At 41.3% G+C, this 17,469-nt stretch overlaps 1 long non-coding RNA gene across 1 annotated transcript in view; it reads right to left on the bottom strand.

Annotated features, from left to right (window-relative positions):
- Nucleotides 1–1,053: 1,053 nt before the first annotated feature.
- LOC146785417 (uncharacterized) overlaps nt 1,054–17,469 on the bottom strand; it is a 76,650-nt gene continuing 60,234 nt past the window's right edge. Inside the window, exon 3 of the long non-coding RNA XR_014970394.1 lies at nt 1,054–2,948. This is a non-coding gene — a long non-coding RNA (uncharacterized LOC146785417). The remainder of the gene's footprint in view (nt 2,949–17,469) is intronic.

Genomic DNA, 17,469 nt, shown 5'->3' with positions numbered 1-17,469 from the left:
ATTCATTAAGAGCATGCAATGACCGAACAAAGTCAGATACACCAGGGCAGTTAACGTTTAACAGAGTAGGCCAAGCTTCTTTGCTAGACTATATTCTGGTGGAAACCAGATTATGGCAAAAGGTTAGTGATTTCTATGTCATCACGAGGCAGGATAGTGATCATAATGCCCTGATTTTGGTTCTGAAGTCATTGAGTTTGGGTCCCTCCAACTCCCAATTTACTTCTATACCTGCGAATAGTGCGTTAAGCTTAACAAACAATAGAAGGAAAGTTAGGTGGAAGAAATTCCAACAGTCAACCCACAAGCTGGCAACAATTTACCAACTAACAATTCCATCTATGATAAAAATGTGGGAGGTAATATCTGTAGAGGGTTCGACGCTGGATGTTGGGAAAGTTGCCATAATTCATCAAGAGTTATCATCAAAACTGGCAGACATATTCTTCCCAATAGTACGCTCCAAGCCAAATATTCAGCTCAAATGTGCCTGGTTCAACTCTAAAGGCCGTATAGCCAAGCAGACCTTATTGAATGCTGTGAAGGCAAAGGATGAGCCACGTATAAAACTAACCAGGGTGTTGTACAAAGAGACCACTCAGCAGGAGAGGAAACATTGGGAATTGGATGGATGGGATCATCTTAAACTCGCACTATCGAACAAGGACATGAAGTCCTTTTGGGCCATTGTGAGCTCGAGAGACATCCAAGGGAAACCAGCAATTGAGCCAAATATTGCCTCTGAAGTGTGGGAGAAACATTTCCTTACTCTTTACATCAGTCATGAAAATGCAACTGAAGCTCCTGTACCACGAAAAGTAACCACCGAGTCTTCTCAGGGGGCAGTGGAGGAGATTACTCTATCTGAAGTGGCGAATGCAATAAATAAGCTCCATAGTAACAAAGCTCCAGGCTTAGATAAATTACCAGGGGACTTATTTTGGGAGGAACCAACAATCTGGAGACCATATCTATGGACCCTATTGAAGAAATTCAAAACTCCTTCTCAGGATTAAACTAACAAAAAAAAGAAGTTGGCACAGAAACTGAAATATAAAAGAACATCTTTATTAAACTCAAAATGAGTGTGACTACGTCACCCAGAAGCCGCAGCAACTGAATGAGGCAGTCCAAAGAGAGCAGAACACTAGGGCCTTATATATGTGAGGGTTACATACTCAGCATAAAAGAAAGGGGCAGTCCTGGCTCATGCAAGCATGCAAAATGCCAGTATGGACATACAATATCTGTCAAATATTAGCCAATAGGAAAACAATCAAAACAAGGCATCATGTAACCAGAACGTCCCCCTTGAGGCGTGTTTTTGCCCAACCCCATAAGTCAATCAATGACAGCACCTATAGGTCAATCAGTAACGGCAAGACATGTTTGTGTGCTTCAAAGGACAACTTGCAAAATAGGATAATGCGGAGAAATAATACTGAAGGCCAACAAATAGTTGGGACAAGGATTAGTCGGTATAGGCAGGGATTTAGTCAGTCTGGCTAGTTCCTGGAATTGGCTTCACAACAAGGAAGGGAAGGTTATTTGACACGTGGCAGTACAAAGGGCAAAATACTCGGTTTACCAAGCTGCCTGAGTGAGGGCAACAAAATGGCGACAGAATACAAAATGGAGTTAAAATTGAATTACCTCAGACCCTTCTTTTGCCATTACTCAGGCAAATCCTAATTCATTGCTAGGTGAGCATTTTCCATTCTACACATTTCATTTAAGCAGGTATATATAAGCTATCAACAGGGATACAAAGAGAACAAAGCATTGAGTCATAATTAACATTCAGATAGAAGAAGAAAGTAATGACCATTATTACAAACAGGATTATCATTTTTTCACAACCCTAGGCAAAAGCAAATCCTAAAATTATTTAGCTAACCTTTTCAGGCCTCTTATGCATTTCAGTGACTATTGTAAACTCAAGTGAAACAGTGGCGATCCTTATCAACGCTCTCAGGTGAAATGGGGATACTCTTCAACAGAGGATAGACCTCATTCTGCTTTTACTAAACAGAATACTACTCTAAAACAATGCCAGCAAAACAATAAGAATCAGTCTCCTAACACCCATTCTATGCAATTGCACGGGAACCGCTTGTGCAACCATAACTATGCCAAAGTCCGTTCTAAGCCTCTCTGGTAGGCTTCTATCGTCCATCAAATCTGCTTCTGTTGTTTTCTTCCGCATTGGGCCTCTTCATTCAGGCCTTTCATGAAAATAGTGCTTCTCAGTATCCGTTGGAGTGCCCTCCTGGCAAACACTCACAGCTTACTCGAAAGTCTCAATGTCTCAAGGCAGTGCACCAATATATTTCCTCTGCGGCAGGCACTACAGATATTGTGCTCTTCGTTGGTCATGGGCACAGATCATCTCGTGCAGACCCAAGTACTATTAATCGGAAAGAGCAACAGACTTTCACGCTCAGCAACACTTTCAGGCTCCAACACTCGCTATTCAGTGTCAGAGGATGTTTGGGCTGCTCTTTCATTTAATTTTCCTTTCATCATGTAGTGCCTTAGATCCTCCGGTGCACTGCCCTTCCGTTGGAGCAAAGAAAAGAGAGGGGGGTGGGTGGCCAAAACTCAGGCCAAGGTGCTCAAGGGACTGCACACTGTCAGAGGTTACCGGCACATGACAGGTAGAAAACTGAAGCCTCAAACCAGCTCTGCCATCAACAACAGGAATCCTTCTCTTTCGCTCTTTTACAATGAAACTCTGGTTTTGTGATGTCCAACGCCGTCTGATGGAGCAAGTACGATGCTTTGGAGATACCATTGATGGCGCCTGGCGATCGCTGTCCAGCCTTGCTACTTTCTGGGTGCTGGGACTGTAGGGCCAAGACGTCCGTCTTTCATCTGTAGCTGTCACTGATGGGAATTAGGCTTAAATCAGTGTTCTTCAGGTTATTATGACTTAATTCCCGCAGAATCTAGTGACGTAGGAAATGTGACACAGTTGTTAGTTTCCCTCAGTTTAGTATATAAACAGTTCATTGTATTTAACAATGGGACTGCAAGCAGGTGGCCTACAATTTGCAAGGGAGTGACCATACGCCATAGGACAACTCTGGTCTAGAATACACTGTCATTCTCAAAGGCAGTACTTCTAGTCTCTTCAATTTGGGTACCCTTCATTATCCTCTGCCATCTGAGGGTAGATAATTACATGGGAATTCTATCACATGGTGGCATTGCCTAAGGGGATAAATATATTTTTATTTATTTATTTATTTTTTCAATGATTACGTCTAGGTGTTCCTAAATTCCTTATCTAGACCACCTCAAAAGAGAAATCACATGATACAGATTATCAGAGACATGTAGATACCTCCCTTTAATAACTTTGCATCAGGTGCACTATGCAATACACAGGCTAACAATCAAATGTGGAAACAAAAGACAAGAACTAGAGAGTCCTGGTATTTCCATGATTTAGAACACATCTGATCCCACCGAAAATTAAAGAAGCAGGAACAAAAGGGTAAAAAAAATTGTCATGTTCAAAAAAATAAATGTAAGGTATCTCCTATTGAGGTGGAAAACTTGTCTTACTATAGTATTGGGTCAGTTAACCAGTCCATCACTACCCTGACAGTCAGACTGGAAAACATCGAAGTAGGCCTAAAGAAATTTCTTAAAAACCAGTCTGGTCATAAAAAAAGGTAATTATACATAATATGGGGGTCCCTGGTACATTACTACAGTCTGGAAATGTGAACCTGAACAATACACCAATAATAATAAAAGGGCTGACTGGTGAAAGGAATTCGAAAAAGAGAAATGGGACTAGGACATAGCTAAAATCCCCAATAACTAGGCACAATGCAACATCAATCAGGGGAGAAGCGGCAAAAGAAAAATCTATAGGAAGAACGAAAAATTACTCGGGTGATAGTCAAGTTTGTGACACAATACCAAGAGCATGGGTGATACACAAAAGTCAAAATAGTACACAAATTTTAACTCTACCGCTGGCCCCTACACCATATATGGTAATCTCAGCTAATGTTCCAGTTCCTCACAACACCATGTCATGTACTTTATGCACTATGAACCTGCAGCCCAAAACCCAATATTCGGGCCTGCTTAATTTGTCAGGCTTAAAATGAAAATTACACTTTTTTACTTTCCTAACCCTCCGTTTGACAGCTGGTCACCAGTTAGTGGTGACCGGCTGTCAAATATAACTTACTGTGTCGCTTCTGACACACAGGACCAGCAGGAACAATTCATAGAAGGACAAAATGCAAAAACATGGAAAACACACAAACATTTTGTTTTGTTTTCAAAGAAGTCATACAAAAAAAAATCATCTTGTTTCAACCTACTGCTGATACTTCACATAACACACAAAATATCAATAGTAATCAACCATCTTAAATTAAGGCAACTACATGGACAGTATTTTCAAAAGCAAAAATATGAATGTATCACCCCCTTTGAGGCCCTGCTTTGAGCGAGGCCGTGCAGGAATGCACTTCTCGGCCTGGCACAGTCCTCCAAGAGCTAAGAATAACACCTCAGCAGAACTTTCTGGGCTGCTATCCAGCCTCTGCCAGCATTCCTGGTCTGCGCCACTTTTCAAGGTTCCTATAGTGTGCAAGCATTAATGTCTTCTTGTCAGAGAAGCTTTTCCAAGCAATGGTTTCTCCATCTGTTTACACTCACTCCTAACTCCCACCTTACTGACCTCAAGGTCAAAATCTGCCTCGCATTCTGCGCTCCTCAGCCCTGTCTCTCTCCTCACCCTGAAGCTTGTCACAGACAAAAAAAACCTTCCTAACTCTTCCTAACCTGCAATAATTAACCCTTTTTAAAAACACACGTTATATATATTACTTCTTTTAGGGGCTACAATTTATTTCTATTCTTAAATTATTAAAACATTTACTGTGAATAACTCACAGATCATAATAACATAACATACTAGCTTTAGAACAAATGTTTGTTATTACCCTATGCAATGGTACTTATTTCATCAACCTTAAAAGGATGAACATTTCAGTAGGTCTAGCTAGAGTTATAACCTTCAATCTTGATATTAAACCCAAACCTCTTTACTGGGCACATTGGCTCACTGAGACATTAAAAGCAACCCCAAATGGGAACAACCTGCAAATTCGTATTATACCTACATTTATGCATTTACTGAAGCCTAAGGCACTTTAAAGCTATTGTAAAGGGCAAGAATGCTGTTAAATAGTCTATTTTACCCAATTTCGACTTTGATATTTGGGGCACTGAAAAATAAATATCTTACAATTGTGCTACATATTAATCATCCTCAGAATGTTCTTTACAGATTGCAGATATTGGATATTAGACATATCTCTTGCAAATCCTTTAAAAAAATGAGTTTTTTTTTTTTTTAGGCCTGCGCCAAGTGAAATTCCATATACAAATGTCTTCACTATGGAGTACAACACAACTTAAATTAAATTATAATGCTAGGAGGTCACAGCATGAGTATTAAGCTTTATAAATAGTAAAAAAAAATGAATTTAGAAGCACTTATTTTTAATAATTATTTTTCATAATTAATAATTATTTTGGATAAATCCAATAATTTTTGATAATTTCACATATAAAAGCAAGCTGCATCCCTTGCCTATCATTTTAGATGCATTCATTTATAAGCCTAAGCACAGAAGCCTAACTTAAAACATGACAAAAAGATTTCTTCGCCACTTTTCTTTTTTTTTAACAGAACAATTATTTTAACATTAGAACCAAACATATTCTTATAAAAATGCTTAAAGAGTGGAAACCCTTAATTGAAATGTCTTCCTGTAATACAAAATAATGAACCTTAGTTTTGGAACCTTTTTAAAACAACATTTTGAAATGCAAAGTTTCACCCGTGTTTAACTGAGGGCGAAGTCCTGGCTGAGTAAACATTCCTGCCTATTAGAGCTGCTTGCTTAGCGACAATAAAAGCTTGTCTCTCAGTGTTGTAACATGAGCACGGTGGCAGTCTTTTTCAAACTAAGACATATCAATGCGTGTTGCGTTTGAGTTCAGCAAAAATTTACTTCAGCTGAAGTGTTTGCCTGTTAATATCTAATACAATGTATGTAAGTAAAAAATACTATAAGTTTATTTTTCTACAAAACACACAATTTCGTTTTTGAGGCCTTTGTATTCCTAGTGAATGTAATTTTTTTTTTTTAAGCATTTAACAGTTTGTACATGTGCATAGTTGCTTACTCTATAAATGATATAGCAACATATAGCTATTTAGCATATCACATGGTTCATTTCTGGATTTTTATTTAATTTCTACTTAATATTAATTAACTGACATTTTGCTTAACAGACTGAAAACATCAAGAAAAACCACAAACACACATTCAGCTCATTTCAGACATAAACAGAAAGGGGTCAAACACTCAGGACACATATATTTAACCCACAGAAACACACATTTAACCCACAGATCAACACTTAGGACAGAAACAAAGGACAGCCCACAGACTGTACTTAAACCAAACCATTTGTAAATAATAGTTGGAAGTCATATTTACAAGAAACGCTTCTTAATAGTGTTCCAAAAGACTGCAAAAAAAACCAGCCCAACAGACTGCTATATGTCCAAGAAGCCAAAATACACTACATTCATAAGATTGCGCAGAACAAAGGATCCTTGTATGTATTATGTCCATATTTTAATTCCCTGGGGATACAGAATCACCAAGGAAGGATTATGTATGACACCAATCAATTTCAATTAAAAAAAAAAAAAAAAAAAACAAGGAAGAAATATGTTTTTATACCTAAACCTATTTAGGTATTCCCTCATGGGAGCCGGCTAATTTAATTCACATCTCACTATGGTACCTTCAAAAACAAAAAAGCAACACATTCTTCGATGTGAGCTTGAAACAGGCATGCCAAAAAAATACTGCAGAATATGCAAGTATTTATAATCAAAGTAGTGCTTAAGGTACTCTCCGTACGTTGCACCGTTCAAATTTTCTACAAAGTAGAGAAAAATCTCCTCATGACCCGCCTACACAAATTGCAATTTGCATATCAATCCAATACAAAACCAAAGTTGGCCAACACAAATTCATAACGACTCTTACCAATAAAAAGGTTGTCCAAATTCTAACTGCCAAGTTCTGAATGACCTAACGGTCTTTTTTAGAATACTCACGCCAAAAAAAAGTTCTCAGTCAGGAGTGATATCATGTGGAGGATCAATATCAGGAAGATCAGAAATATACTGGGCTGCAGAGACAAAGAATCCCCAGAATCTCCGTGCACAGAGTACCTCCTTAGTAGAGTCCTATCCTGTCCTCCTCAGTAGATTTCAGTCTCCTGACAAGATCGCTCCCTCAGATAGCCAGTCCTGATGATCCTCAGAGAGGGCACCAATTGAAGAAATTCAAAACTCCTTCTCAGGGTTAAACTAACAAAAAAAAGAAGTTGGCACAGAAACTGAAATATAAAAGAACATCTTTATTAAACTCAAAATGAGTGTGACTACGTCACCCAGAAGCCGCAGCAACTGAATGAGGCAGTCCAAAGAGAGCAGAACACTGGGGCCTTATATATGTGAGGGTTAAATACTCAGCATAAAAGAAAGGGGCAGTCCTGGCTCATGCAAGCATGCAAAATGCCAGTATGGACATACAAGATCTGCCAAATATTAGCCAATAGGAAAACATTCTAAACAAGGCATCATGTAACCAGAACGTCCCCCTTGAGTCGTGTTTTTGCCCAACCCCATAAGTCAATCAATGACAGCACCTATAGGTCAATCAGTAACGGCAGGACATGTTTGTGTTCTTCAAAGGACAACTTGCAAAATAGGATAATGCGGAGAAAGAATACTGAAGACCAACAAATAGTTGGGACAAGGATTAGTCAGTATAGGCAGGGATTTAGTCAGTCTGGCTAGTTCCTGGAATTGGCTTCACAACAAGGAAGGGAAGGTTATTTGACACGTGGCAGTACAAAGGGCAAAAACACTCGGTTTACCAAGCTGCCTGAGTGAGGGCAACAAAATGGCGACAGGATACAAAATGGAGTTAAAACTGAATTACCTCACTATTTAACGCCATCTTATATGGCATGGATCCCTCCGATACGTGGCATGGGGCAGAAATTGTCCCAATCTACAAAAAAGGCTGCCCCCTTCTTCCCACTAACTATAGGCCGATCAGTTTGATCGATGTTTCCCAAAAACTCTTTGCGCGGGATCTTCTTGGTCACCTCCAGGTATGGATGGAAGAAGAGGAGATACTGAGCCCTTACCAAGCCGGCTTCAGGAAAAATACCTCAACCATCGACCAGATATTTAGAGTCCGACTTCTTTTCTGGAAAACGGTGGCAATAGAGGGTGGCAGCCTCTATTTAATATTCGTAAACCTGAAGTCGGCCTTTGATCTTGTACCCAGAGAGAAACTCTGGGATATACTAGGAGATTTGGGGATTCCATCTTACCTCCTTAACACTCAAGTGAGGCTCCATGCAGAAAACTTCACGCAAGTGAGATTTGGGAAACACGGCAAACTTACCCCCCCCCCGCTTTCCTGTCAACAAGGGCGTACGTCAGGGTTGCGTGTTAGCGCCCACCCTATCCTGCCTATTTGTCAATGGTCTCATTGAGCAACTTAGAAAAGTTAAGGACAATGACGCTGATGACACCCTCCTACTTTCAAAGACTCCTATGGGAATTCAGCGCATCCTAGATTGCTTTGACACCTTCTGTAAGACTCGGGGGGCTAGAGATAATCACATCTAAGACTAAATATATGGTGTTTAATCCTGTTAATCCATCTCGCCTGAATCCGCATTTGAATGGCTTTCCCCTTGACAGAGTGACAGTGTTCGATTATTTAGGCATCACTCTGACCGAGTATCTGGATTGGGGACCGCAGATGGGCAAGGCCAGCCTCAAGCTAGCACAAACAGTGGGAGGGCTTATGAAACAATATAGATCTTCATCATTCCAACCAGTAGGGCCATTAGTGGAAATCTATAAAACTCAAAATCAGGGGGCTACACTGTATGGGACAGAATTATGGGGGCATCGCCCCAGCACTAGTCTGAACAAAGTGGAGAATAACTTTATGAGGCAGCTATTAGGTCTTCCCCTTAGCACACCTCTTACTCCTTTACGCTTGGATTTGGGTATTAGGCCCATTAATGAAGAGATAGCCCTTAGACCTTTGACTTTTTGGCGCCGCCTCAGGGTGACCCCAGATTTGGCCACCTACCGATCTGAGATCAAAGAGCTCTTGAGCATACCTGGTATCATTAAAATACCCTGGTCTAACTACATTAGGGATCTTTGTATACAACTAGGGAAAGTGGACCTATGGAGATCACCTGAGGAGTCATGCCACCTAATCCCACGGTTGGAATTGGTAAGATCCTATAGATTTTATAGGCTCTCTGTCATTCAGGAAAATCCACTTTGTGGTCGATTAACAGCAGAGCTTTTATTGATAAAAGATTAATGCAAACTGGAACTTTTCCTTGACGACATCCAACCAACCTTGGCTAGGAAATAGTACATGCAGCTTAGGCTAGGGACTTTGCCTCTCCATGCCAACATGAGAAAATGGTCTAAAACTCAAATTGCTGGATGCCCCACCTGCAATTATAAGGAAGAAACTGAGCTACACGTCCTTTTCTTTTGTCCTGCATATGTGCTATCTCGCCGGCGTTGGCTCATTCAACTCTGTAAGAATTTGGGCTTTGTGCAATACGTTGAGACATATAGAGTACTAAAATATGAGTCCCATGCACCAATTGTCTTCGCCGTTTCCCGTTTTTCAAACTCTATGTGGCACGTGTGGAGGACTTTTCTAACCTAGCGACGTTTTAGTAATGTATTAGTCTATTTTCCCACTTCCATTTCCTTATTTTCCATCAACCTAGGCATTGTCACACTCGCCCTTTGTTAAAATCCCTGCATTGGCTCCCTGTCTCCGAACGCTGCAAATTCAAGCTGGGATTGCCTCATATTTAAATCTCTGGCTGGTCTTAGCCCTGTGTTTATTTCTTCTCTCATCCACCCCTATGTTCCTAACCGTAATCTGCGCTCGGCCCATCTGGCTCTCCTCAAAGTTCCCAGAATTAAGTGCAAGAAATGGGGCGGTCTTAGATTTTCGTTTCTCGCCCCTTCTCTTTGGAACACTCTCCCCTTGGATATAAGATTGGCCCCATCTTATACCCACTTCAGATCTCTTCTCAAGACTCATTTCTTCCGTTTTGCTTATAACTAATTTCTCCCCCTTTTTCCTCCTCCCACCCTTTCCTCCCCAGGTAGCTGCTTACCTTAGCGTCAAGAAACCGCATGGTGAACGTTGCGCTTTACAAGTTTCTTTTACATTACATTACATTACATTACATTCATTTTATTGGTTTTATGTATTTATCACAACCATTTGTACTGTAATGAAGTTTGAAAATTGTTTTTTTCATAAAATGACTGTAAAGCATTGCAAAATAGTATAAGGACTTGGCCCTTAGATGACCTAATCTTGTATTTTACCACTGGCACGGGGGTCTTCTGAAAGCAAGCTGGTTAGATTGCAATGCGGAAACATTCTCTCGGTTGTGTACTACATATGAAGAAATTGTTTATATTTTATTGTGCTTTTTGATATGTGCTTTTATGGTCTTTGATTGTATTGGATTGGAATAAAGTCATCATATTTCTTTGGTTTGTTTATAGGTCTACCAAATCTACATGTATTGCCTTGGCTGCTAACAGGATTATCCAAACACATAGATGCACCAAGATCACTCCTTTGACTATTCATAGTGTTAGTGGAGGACTCAGAAGTTGGTTCTCCACCAGCATCACCATTCCCTTCACACAAAATATCCTCCAATTTATTATTCAATTTACTGACGTCATCTCTTCCGTCATCAAAGTCCAACCATACATTGCTGTTACCTTTGTACACCCTGTTATGTTTGTTGTCTAAAAACCTTCCATTGGACAAACATTTAGCTACTCTGCTCATGTGCCAAACCTTTCCATCGCTTAGTTTAACAGAGCTGCAAAATATTTTGCAAATCCGTAACGGTTGGGAGAATCTGCTCTCACCTTTCCTGACTTTTTTTTCCATGCAAACTTTAACCAGATCTCCACACTTAAACAACGCCTGTTTCGATCCATGCTTTTTGTCATACCATTCCTTGTAAGATTCCTGTGCCAATGCAATCTTCTTTCTTACAAGTTTTGGGAGCCACTTAGCTTGCTTAGAAGCAGACATCCAACTCATATCTTTGCTCAAAGCCTGCCTTTCCCTCATCATTATAAAAGGACTGTTGCCTGTAATTAAGCTGAGAGTGATTCTGTAGGACCAAATCCGTTTGCAAATTTCACCTTTCCAGTTCAATTGATTGCACCTTGACAATTGATTGCTACCTTTGAGCACCCTGTTGAAGTGCTCAACTAAGCCATTCCCCTTGGGATGATACACAGATGTTGTATTATGTACTTACACTCACCATCTGTACCTTCTACAGGTCCAACCACATCAACTCCTATTCTCTTCCATGACCTACTTGGACTTTTAAAAAGACTCATTGGAGGTTCACAGATTTTAAGACACTTATCAGAATCATTACACGCAACACACTCTCTCACCAACAACTCAGTTTGTTTGTCAATACCTGGCCACCAGTCATTGTATTTTACTATTTGTTTGTTTTTAGATATTCCAAGGTGACCCTCATGACATATTTTTAAAACTATTTTCCTTAAGGTGACTGGAAGAATCACCTTACAGGATCTGAATAGCAAGTTATCCTCTAAACACAACTCCTTCCTGAATTCCCAAAACATTCTTTCATCCATTTTAAGTTTGCTCTTATTAGGCCAATGTATAGTCAAATATCACGCAATTCTCTTCAAGCTGTTATTCTTGGACATGTGATCCTTTCACTCAGGAAGTACTATTCCTTTCAGACCATCATCGAATAGTAGTGCAACTTTATCATCATCATGTAACCTCTGTTCTCCTTCTACAATGGGTAAAGGAAAACTGCTCAAGAAGTCAGCGGCCCTGTTCTTGACTCCTGGCCAGTACTCCACATGATAATTATAGTCCAGTAATTTCACTGACATTCTACTTTGCCTTGGGGATGCATTTTGTAGTCCAAAGGTAGTCAATATTTTTGTAAGGGGCTTATGGTCAGAACGCAACAAAACATGAAAACCCCAAACATACATGCGGAAATAATTCAGAGCCCACGTACAAGGTAATGTATTGTATTGTAATTGCATTTATATAGTGCTTACCACCCCTGAAGAGTCTTCAAAGCACTTTTTCAGCGAGTAGCACACTACTCTGTGTTAAATGTGTTAGTGTTGAATTAGTATAGTGAAATATGAAAGTAGTTTGAATGGTGGATAGACTAGCCAGTTATTTGAATTAAGAAGGATAGCAGAGGAATAGAAGAGGGAAAAAGGTTTGCATTTATATAGCGCTTGTTACCCCTGATTGGGTGTTGAAGCGATTTCTTGGTGAGTAGCAATCTACTCCGGAAAGCATAAAGGATTTCAATTAGTATAGTGAAATATGAAAGTAATTTGAGTGGTGGATATGTTAGTCAGTTATTTGGATTGGGAAGGGTAGGAGAGGGATAGAAAAGGGAAAAAGGTTTGCATTTATATAGCACTTGTTACCCCTGATTGGGTGTTGAAGAGCTTTTTTGGCGAGTAGCACGCTACTTCCGAACCCTTAAAGGACTAGTGTTGAATTAGTATAGTGAAATATGAAAGTAATTTTAGTGGTGGATATGTCATTCAGTTATTTAGATAGAGAAGGGTAGCACAGGGATAGAAGAGGGAAAAAAGGTTTGTATTTACATAGTGCTTGCAACCCCTGATGAGGTGTTGAAGCGCTTTTTCGGCGAGTAGCGCGCTACTCTGGAACCCATAAAGGATTAGTGGTGAATTAGTATAGTAAAATATGAAATTTGAGAAGTGGACATGTTAGTCTGTTATTTTGATTGAAAAGGATAGTGGAGGGATAGAAGAGTGAAAGATTTAGACTTTTTGGGGAGGTCATAGCAGTAGGAGGAGGCTTGGGGTGAGTAAAAAGGGATGTGGAGTGGAAGGGTCAGAGGGATGAGTTTAGAAAGGCTTGTTTTGTGGGATCAGTATAGTAAAAGAGGTGTCAGAAGATGCTAGGAGGGTAGAGTAGAGGAGAGTATAGAAAGATTTTTTGGGGGGAATCATGGTAGTGGAAGGGGGTTTGAGATGAATTAAAGAGTGGATGTGAAGGATATATTGATAGAGGTATAGGGTGAGAAATCGGGTAGTGCATTGGAAAGAGTAGTAGAAAGAGGTTTGAGATGAGTCAGAAAGATGAGGTAGATATATATTGAGAGAGGCATAGTGTAAGAAATAGGGTAGTGCATTGGATATGATAAATTAGAAGAAAGTAATAAATATATAGATCCATGAGTACATGGAAAGTATGTAGATGCATAAAAGAAGGAAGTATAAGTAGATTAAAGATACTGATAGAGGTATAGAGAGAGAAATGAGGTAGTGCATTGAATAAGCTTTTTTTAGGAGAAAAGTAATTAATATATAGATCCAAGTACAGGGAAGTTATATAGATGCATGAAGGAAGGAAGTATATGTAGATTAAAGATGTATTAGAGGAACTCTGGTTTTCAAGTGTTGTTGTACTCACGCTCTATCACTGAATATTTGTCTTCAGCTGTAGTAAGAGAGTGTGATACAAAAGCAACCACCCACTCTTTGCCTTCATTGTCACATTGCAAAAGAAAAGCCCCTAGACCTTTATTGATAGCCGTTGGGTTGTACCTCTTTAATTACTCGTGTCTCTAGTGGCGCCTGTGGAGTTCTGTATGTTTGGAACTCTAGAATGGTTGGGGAGAGAACGGTTGGAACGAGGAGCTGGACGGTTGGGTCTAGCACATCTCCTGTCTTGTTGGCAATAAAAGTATTTCAAATACTTACTTACTTGCATCTTCTCACTGGCGACGAGTTTCCTGCCAGCAAGACTCTCACACGTGACTGGCCAACACCCTGTTTCTTCACTGCAGTGCGCTTTTCCTTTTCCACTGGCCAAGTAAGTGGATTTCAGCGCCTGTAACACGCCTTCGGAGCCACGCTCTTCCATTAAGGTACTGTGGACCACATTTGTAAAAATCACCGTGATTGCATTCCATAAGCGAGCTCCGTTGTGTATCGTCTGACCTTGCCTGTCCTGCTCTTCTCTAACGTGCGCACGCCCACACACAAGGTAGCGGCCATTTTGTCTCTGCCTGACTTTGCCTGCCCCACTCCAGGACAACGTGCATACGTTTGCGCGCAATGTGGCGGCCATTTTAAAAGCCGATTTTCTTCGAGTTTGTGCCTGACTCTGTTCATACGCTTTTACTTGCTCTATTGCACCATTAACATTGAATTTTGTTTGGAATTCGCCATTTTACTACTTTGCCTTCATTCTACACAGCGGTGACACACACACCCTCAAAACAGTGTATCCTCATTTCAATTCGGTGACATGCACACCATTATTATGAGAACACTGCATATTATCTATTGCTGTGTTACCTTTATTTAATAGGCAGTGTTTGGGGACCCACTGGGTTAGTTAAAAGACCCCTCACACACCAACCTGGTTGGTGTCATGCTTCATCATTGGGGTCCCAACCGGGTGGCCGAATGCCCCACGGTTGTGCTACGACGCCTGATTACAGCGGAGCTGGTGTGGTGCGGTAGTGTGATGTGATGTGGGTTTAAAAATATCTGTGAGAATCCTTGCCTTTCTATTTTTATTAATGGCGGCTCAGGATATGATTAAAAATTCTTAGTGGTGCAACTAAAAATAGAAGTTAATTGTCTGATAGTTGTCTTATGTGATGGGTCTACATGTTTCAGCCCGCGGTGGTGTATGGGAGGGGCTTTCTTCAGGACCGGTGAATGTGGTGAGTGGCAAAGTGTGAAGTGCCACGTGAAAAGTGAAAAAAGAGAGTACCAACACACGCTAAGGTGTGTGGACTGAGGTGTCTATGTACTTACGGACACCAGACGTAAAAAACCTGTAGGGAAAAGAAAGACAGCACACAACATATATATATATATCACAGAAGACTATTCAGCAGTCATTAAGCAAATATAAAATGCAATCTTTTGTGCTGTGATTAGCTCAGTGGGTCTGGCGCGTGAAGGTACCTGAGGATGCAATGAGAACATATAGTGCGCATGCTGCATGCTGTGGCGTGCGCTGCAGTAGGTTAACATAAAGGCTAAAGAGCTATGCTATAACTAAGTGGTTTGCACATGCTTGCTTGGTGGCAACCGGTGGTTGTTTAAAAGTCAGTTTAAGTACACCTTGAATTTAAGTGCTGGAACTAATGGTTGTGGAGCCTGGTCGCTGTGCGGGCTCGAGTGTGATAGCCGACAGTGGCCATCTGCTTAGGCGTAAGGCTATCTTTATATGCGGTGATAAAATAAGAAGAAAGAAGGCAGCGCTTTGATAGGGAAATGCAATATAATATGGCTGAGCGTAAGTTGCTTGCTGGGGCTCGGGAGGAGTGCGCTCTGGGAAGGAGGGAAAGGGGGGAAGGGGAAATAAAAATAAAATAAAAAATAAAAATGATGTTGCGGGTAAGAGGCTTGTGAGCTGTGGCATCGTAGTGCTCACGGAAGGGCCTCTATGAGGTATGTGCCTCGCAACCTTACTTGGTATCAGAGCGTCACCCGCCGTAAACCTGTGCTGGTCTCCCGCCGTCCCGGATGGTGTGGAGGAGGACCGCGGGTGCTCAGGAATAAATATCTGTAGGCTCCATGGAGTACGTGTCTGAGGAGAGCGAGTTCCGGGCCGGTCTTGGGCGTAGCCTCGTTAGGTGTTGGTATGCGCATACGTGAGGGAGAGTGTCTCCGTGCTCATGCAAGTGCAGCAAAATGACAGGCGTAAGTTTAGCGCACATGCGCGTTGTGGCATGAGGCGTGGGGAAAAGGCTGAATAATCAGAACGTCCTCATCCAGCAATTACAATCTGTAAAGCGAGACCAAAGTATGGGTGGCACTGTGTGTGAAGGGCAAACACTGAATAACAATAGAAAATATAGAGACAAAAAATGGGAAAAAGGATGAGAATCATCGGGCAGGAGGCTGGGAGTGGTCTCAAGTGACCAACGAAGGGTCAGTCTGGTTGTAAGAGACAGGCACTGGTGGTTGGGCCACTCGGAATGTGTGCTAAATCTATAAACGGGACGAGGAAGAATATTCCACATTAAGTGCTGATTGGTGTGGTATTGCACTCCAGGAAAAAGCTGAAAGCGAGAGGCGCGAGCATCTGGCGGTTATGATCTGCTGAGGCTGTTCCAGGGTATATTGTCGTTTAATCCTGTGATGTGGCTTGATAGGCGGTAAAGCCATCTCTGTTCTTTTTCAAGAAGTCGGTTTTGGATGTTCGGCAGGTTGGGGTCTATAGTCTCTATGACCACCCATCTCATGTCGTTGGTTGTGTGCCCGGATTCAAGAAAGTGGTTGGTCACTCTGGTTGTGTTTTTTTTGCAACGTATCGTGCTGCGATGTTCGCAGATCCTGGTTTTGATTTTACGCGTCGTCATGCCGATATGCGTAAGGTTGCAGGGGCAGACGATCCGATATATGACATGTTCTGTATTGCAATTGGTGTGTTTCCGTAGTTCCCGAACTTTACCCGGTTCTAGGTCAATGTGTTTAGCTGTCTCAGTGATGTGGCACACACTGCAGTTTCTGCATGGAAAATGGCCTGTGATGTTAGGGAGTCCCCACGCATTTAAGACGGTGTTTATCGGTCTTTTGGGGGGTATGGGTCTAGTAGATACAAGGGCGTCTTTTATGGATCTCGCTCTCTTGTTGGAGAGAAGGGGGGCCCCAATTGAAGTTGCCAGTTTTCAGTATTTTCCAGTGTTTTCTGATTATTTGTGAGACTTTGTTGGTCATGGTATTGTATGTGGTGACACATGTGAGGGGAGGTGTAGTCGGTTCTCGTTGGTGGGTTTCAATCAGTCCTTCTCGGTTCTGGTTTCTGGCCCTTTTGTTGGCTTGCTTAGTAATATGTTCAGGGTAACCTCGTAGATGTAACTTGAGACTCAGGTCTTTGGATTGAGTTTTGTAATCTTTAACTTCGCTACAATTTCTGCGGAGCCGAAGGTATTGGCCATAGGGGAGGTTCTCACGGAGAGATCTTGGGTGGAAACTTGTGAAATGTAGTAAGGAGTTGCGAGCAGTGGGTTTAAATTGGGTCTTGCTCTTGAGTCCTCCTGCTACTGCTTCAATGTCCAAATCCAAGAATGTCGTCTGGTGTCTGTGCGAGGTGTGTGTGAAGCGAAGATTTGGATCACATGTGTTGAGCCATTCGCAAAAGGTGGCTAGAGAATCGTTGGAGCCTTCCCAAATCAATAAAATGTCATCGATGTAACGCTTGTAGAATTTGATTTGGGGAATGC

This window comes from Triturus cristatus, chromosome 11, assembly GCF_964204655.1.
Source record: "Triturus cristatus chromosome 11, aTriCri1.1, whole genome shotgun sequence".
Taxonomy (NCBI): domain Eukaryota; kingdom Metazoa; phylum Chordata; class Amphibia; order Caudata; family Salamandridae; genus Triturus; species Triturus cristatus.
Note: the sequence above shows the minus strand (reverse complement) of the source record. Positions and strands in the feature narration are given on the sequence as shown.